The sequence below is a fragment of the Schistocerca serialis genome, chromosome 4 (genome assembly GCF_023864345.2).
Source record: "Schistocerca serialis cubense isolate TAMUIC-IGC-003099 chromosome 4, iqSchSeri2.2, whole genome shotgun sequence".
Classification (NCBI taxonomy): Eukaryota; Metazoa; Arthropoda; class Insecta; order Orthoptera; family Acrididae; genus Schistocerca; species Schistocerca serialis.
Genome location: NC_064641.1, coordinates 448673119 through 448679098, shown reverse-complemented (window position 1 = coordinate 448679098; position 5980 = coordinate 448673119). Strand labels below are relative to the sequence as shown.

At 40.5% G+C, this 5980-nt stretch overlaps 1 pseudogene; it reads right to left on the bottom strand.

The window, feature by feature from the left end:
- Positions 1-1120: 1120 nt before the first annotated feature.
- Positions 1121-1238, bottom strand: LOC126476050 (5S ribosomal RNA; annotated as a pseudogene).
- Between the last annotated feature and the right edge of the window lie 4742 nt (positions 1239-5980).

Below are 5980 nucleotides of genomic sequence, written 5' to 3'. Positions count from 1 at the left end.
GTACGTTACATACAATGCAGTCTCTCTGATATTTGGCTTCTGTACTCATTTCACCTGTTAGCAAGCTATTAAACTTTTCGATTGAGCGTAGGCAAGGTTCCAGTAAAGTCGATTCGTTGCTCACATACCCGTATAGAAAAACGCACCTTATGTAACTAGGTTAAACTCTCGATCATCAGGACGATTATGTCCTCACTGTGTTCAGTTAATCGGATTTCAGGTAAGATGCGCACTTTTTGAGGGATAGCGAACAGACAAGTTGGAAATTTGTATTATAGTATCGCTCTAGGTGTCATACTTCAATACTTCTCGTAAAATATTTTTGTTCTTCGATGTTTGATGGTAGAATAGAAATGTGGCCTAGATATAATTTAATTTCTTCATCTCCAGCTGACCTCTTTTGTTCGGAAATGTTCGTGATTAAAAAATGCACTTCATAATTGCTAAGACTGTGGAACACGACAGGCCCCATATAGTGGGGCCTGTAGCATGTGCTGCGCCTCGGTACGCACTGGTGAAATGATAGTGATCTCTGCGTTTTACCTCACCTTCCTCAAAATGCTGATTTTTACGAAAATAAAAAATAATCCGCCTTCAATCGCAGATGGTGATTGTTATTCCAATGCACGATCCATTGCGAGCTCTGGGGAGTCATCCTCAAATGCCTTCATACTTCGTAGTTAAGGATACATAGGTATGCTGCAAAGTGACGTATTGTGACTACAATTTTTGCAAAACTAGGTCAATACCGAAAAATTACGCACTATTTCCAGTAATGGTTACATGGTTTTTAAGCACAGTATGAGTAGACATATTTATCTACATATAACACTTTTCATCCTACAGCATATTTGTAAACACGTTTCATAAAAGCGGAGAATATCTAAATGTAATTTTCTACTCACAGTGTCGAATATTGCACTCCGTCTTCAGGCCACAAGCGGTCCATCGGGACCATCCGATCGCCGTCTCATCCTCGGCTGAGGATGCGGATAGAAGGGGCGTGTGGTCAGCACACCGCTCTCCTGGTCTTTATGATGGTTTTATATGACCGTAGTCGCTACTATTCGGTCGAGTAGCTACTCAATTGGCAGCACGAGGCTGAGTGCACCCCGAAAAATGGCAACAGCGCATGGCGGCACAGATGGTCACCCATCCAAGTGCCGGCCACGCCCGACAATGCTTAACTTCGGTGATCTGGCGGGAACCGGGGTATCCATTGCGGCAAGGCCGTTGCCCAGTGTCGAATATGACCTCTCAATTATTTCTCGTTGTTCTAGTAAATCTTGATTTCTACCATTATTTTCTGTATGGAGTACAGTTTGGCATTTCTGGTGTACAGAAGTGCTATTTCTAAGATTTCACAATGACATTACAATATTGTTTATATGTAGATGTCGTTTGTAAAACAATTATTTGTGTAGATAGCAGATGGGACCTGACCTTATGAAATGGTTGCAGTATTAAATATTTGATTGTATAGAAAAAAACTTCGAAAATAGCTGAAAAAACTGTGGCTGTTCAACACTGTTTATTTAACATGTTTTCGGAAAATGTTTCGTTGTGCAATATTTCCCCTTCTACCTTACGACTCTATCATCACACAGAAAGCTCTATTTTATGATATGAAGCTTGGAATTGTTACCACTGGAATGTACTATCCCTGATAAGTGCACAGAAAATATGACTTGTGAATGTACTCGTATCTTTGCACCAACGGCCTCAGTTCACGTGTAAAAAGTGTGTTAGAACATTGATGTTACTGATTTGTCTTAAAAATGGCAACACTGTTTAACAGTTTACGTAATTTACATCTTTTCACGATGTACAGAGTTTCGCGCTCTTGGAAATTAATATACTCCTACAGTGGACATGACGTGTATATTAACAGAAGAATTTTAAAAGTCTGACATGTGCTGAAGCAAAATGTAAGTCATGTTATAATCACATTTTTTTGTAATGTACTATGACTGATGTCATGTCATGTTTGTGTGACGCTGTATATACACCCTGTGCTTCATTTTCTGCATATTTGTTTTAGCTTTTGCAGTACCGCTTGATAATGGCTCAAGGACCAAAATTGCAAAAGTGATGTGAAATATTGGGTTAGTGCATAAATTCGATGCGTTTTTCCATAAATTTAATAAACACAACATATACACATAACAGGATATTAGTCTACAATAACAAACTCTCCTTAATTACTTACAACAGCCTGCCAACGCCTCGTAACTTTTCGATTCCACGACGATAGAAATGGCAGTTCTGTTTCGAAGAACTCGTCGAACCATGTTCGGAGCGCATCTGGAAAGGAAGTTCCTAGGCGGCTAGTCGACAGTGGGTAGGAAAAGGTGAAAATCGGGGGGTGCAAGGTCATGCGAATAAGATGGGTGCGGAATGACGTCCCAACCCAACTCCTGGTAGTGTTTCTTGCCATTCTAGCAGTATGTGGCCGGGCGTTATCGTGGAGCATCACTTCACGCGGTCTTCCTGGTTGTTGTTCTCGGATTTCGTGTGCAAGACGTCTCAATTGTTGACAAAAGTCGGCAGCAACGGTTATATCTCACTGAAGCAATTCATAGAAAGCCATACCATCGCTGTTCCACCAGATGCCTAATATTATCTTTTGTGGATGCGCACCGGTCTTTGTGCGACTTAATTCGACTACATTCCATTATCCTCGTTTTGCTTTTGTTGATGTTCATCTTATATCCTCCTTTCAAGACACTATCCATTCCGTTCAACTGCTCTTCAAAGTCCTTTGCTGTCTCTGACAGAATTACAATGTCATCGGCTAACCTCAAAGTTTTTACTTCTATTCCATGTATTTTAATACCTACTCCGAATTTTTTGTTTTTTTTTGTTTTTGATTCCTTCACTGCTTGCTCAATATACAGATTGAGTAACATCGGGGAAAGGCTACAACCCTGCCTACTCCCTTCCCAACCACTGCTTCCCTTTCATGTCCCTCGACTCTTATAACTGCCATCTGGTTTCTGTACAAATTGTAAGTAGCTTTTCGCTCCCTGTATTTTACGCCTGCCACCTTCAGAATTTGAAAGAGAATATTCCAGTCAACATTGTCAAAAGCTTTCTCTAAGTCTACAAATGCTAGAAACGTAGGCTTGCCTTTCCTTAATCTAGCTCCTAAGATAAGTCGTAGGGTCAGTATTGCCTCACGTGATCCGATATTACTACGGAATCCAAACTGATCTTCCACGAGGTCAGCTTCTACTAGTTTTTCCATTCGTCTGTAAAGAATTCGTGTTAGTATTTTGCAGCTATGACTTATTAAACTGATGGTTCGGTAATTTTCACATCTGTCAATACCTGCTTTCTTTGGGATTGGAATTATTATATTCTTCTTGAAGTCTGAGGGTATTTCATCTGTCTCATATGTCTTGCTCACCAGATGGTAGAGTTTTGTCAGGACTGGCTCTCTCAAGGCTGTCAGTAGTTGTAATGGAATGTTGTCTACTCCCGGGGCTTTGTTTCGACTCAGGTCTTTCAGTGCTCTGTCAAACTCTTCACGCAGCATCATATCTCCCATTTCATCTTCATCTACATCCTCTTCCATTTCCAAAATATTGTCCTCAAGTACATCGCCCTTGTGTAGACTCTCTATATACTCCTTCCACCTTTCTGCTTTCCCTTCTTTGCTTAGAACTGGGTTTCCATCTGAGCTCTTGATATTCATACAAGTGGTTCTTTTTTCTCCAAAGGTCTCTTTAATTTTCCTGTAGGCAGTATCTATCTTACCCCTAGTGAAATATGCCTCTACATCCTTACATTTGTCCTCCAGCCATCCCTGCTTAGCCATTTTGCACTTCCTGTCGATCTCATTTTTGAGACGTTTGTATTCCTTTTTGCCTGCTTCATTTACTGCATTTTTATATTTTCTCCTTTCATCAATTAAATTCAGTATTTCTTCTGTTACCCAAGGATTTCTACTAGCCCTCGTCTTTTTACCTACTTGATCCTCTGCTGCCTTCACTACTTCATCCCTCAAAGCTACCTATTCTTCTTCAACTGTATTTCTTTCCCCAATTCTTGTCAATTGTTCTCCCTGAAACTCTGTACAACCTGTGATACTTTCAGTTTATCCAGGTCCCATCGCCTTAAATTCCCACGTTTTTGCAGTTTCTTCAGTTTTAGTCTACAGTTCATAACCAATATATTGTGGTCAGAGTCCACATCTGCCCCTGGAAATGTCTTACAATTTAAAACCTGATTCCTAAATCTCTGTCTTACCATTATATAATCTATCTGAAACCTGTCAGTATCTCCAGGATTCTTCCATGTATACAACCTTCTTTTATGATTCTTGAACCAAGTGTTAGCTATGATTAAATTGTGCTCTGTGCAAAATTCTACCAGGCGGCTTCCTCTTTTGTTTCTTACTCCCAATCCATATTCACGTACTATGTTTCCTTCTCTCCCTTTTCCTACTACCGAATTCCAGTCACCCATGACTATTAAATTTTTGTCTCCTTTCACTATCTGAATAATTTCTTTTATTTTATCATACATTTCTTCAATTTCTTCGTCATCTGCGGAGCTAGTTGGCATATAAACTTGTACTACTGTGGTAGGCGTGGGCTTCGTATCTATCTTGGCCACAATAATACGTTCACTATGCTGTTTGTAGTAGCTTAACCGCATTCCTGTTTTCCTATTTATTATTAAACCTACTCCTGCATTACCCCTATTTGATTTTGTGTTTATAACCCTGTAGTCACCTGACCAGAAGTCTTGTTCATCCTGCCACCGAACTTCACTAATTCCCACTATATTTAACTTTAACCTATCCCTTTTTAAATTTTCTAACCTACCTGCCCGATTAAGGGATCTGACATTCCACGCTCCAATCCGTAGAACGCCAGTTTTCTTTCTCCTGATAATGACATCCTCTTGAGTAGTCCCCGCCCGGAGATCCGAATGGGGCACTATTTTACCTCCGGAATATTTTACCCAAGAGGACGTCATCATCATTTAACCATACAGTAAAGCTGCATGCCCTCGGGAAAAATTACGCCTGTAGTTTCCCCTTGCTTTCAGCCGTTCGCAGTACCAGCACAGCATGGCCGTTTTGGTTAGTGTTACAAGGCCAGATCAATCAATCATCCAGACTGGCCCTCCCCACCAACGGCAAGGTCCATGGTTCATGGGGGAGGGGGGGGGGGCTGATGTTAAATGTAGCTACCGGGCATTTGCTTTGTTTTTCAATGAAAACTACTCCCTGTCATTTGGGCGACTCAGGTAGATGCATGCCGCTTGTGTGAAGAATTAAAAGTTAAGATTCGAAATCCCCATATTAATGACGCGGCAAAACGGTGTGCAGTGGCTGAGTTGATGGTGCACAAGAGATGGGCTGAAAAATTCTATAATAAACTTGAAGCGGAAACTGAAATGAAAGATGAACACCATGTATTATCTCTGGCAATAGTTTTATCCAGAACATTCAGATACCTGTGACCCCTGTAGAGGAAACTTTTTACATGCGCCAGCTGACTACTAACGTGTTTTGCATTCATGATATCGAGAAAAATAAAGCTAAAATACATATTTATCACGAGGGAATTGCCAGGAAAGGGTGTAATGGGGTATGCTCTTTCTTGTATAATTACCTGCAGGACATTCCTGCTGAAATTACATAGCTACATTTGTATTCCGATAACTGTGCAGGGCAGAATAAGAACCATGCTTTAGTAAGGCTGCTTCTATTTTTAACAGCCACTGGCCGATTTAAACAAATCGAGCAATTCTTTCCAGTCAGAGGTCATTCTTTTCTGCCCTATGACAGGGATTTTGCTACAATCAAGCGCACCCTTAGAAGACTATATTGTGTATATGAAATAACCAAACTGATCGTAGAAAGTAGTACATCTGTGAAATTTGAAGTATGTGAAGTGAAAACAGAGGATATCTTGGATTTCAAGAACTGGTGGCCAATTCTTTATAAAAGAAACTGAATATCAGA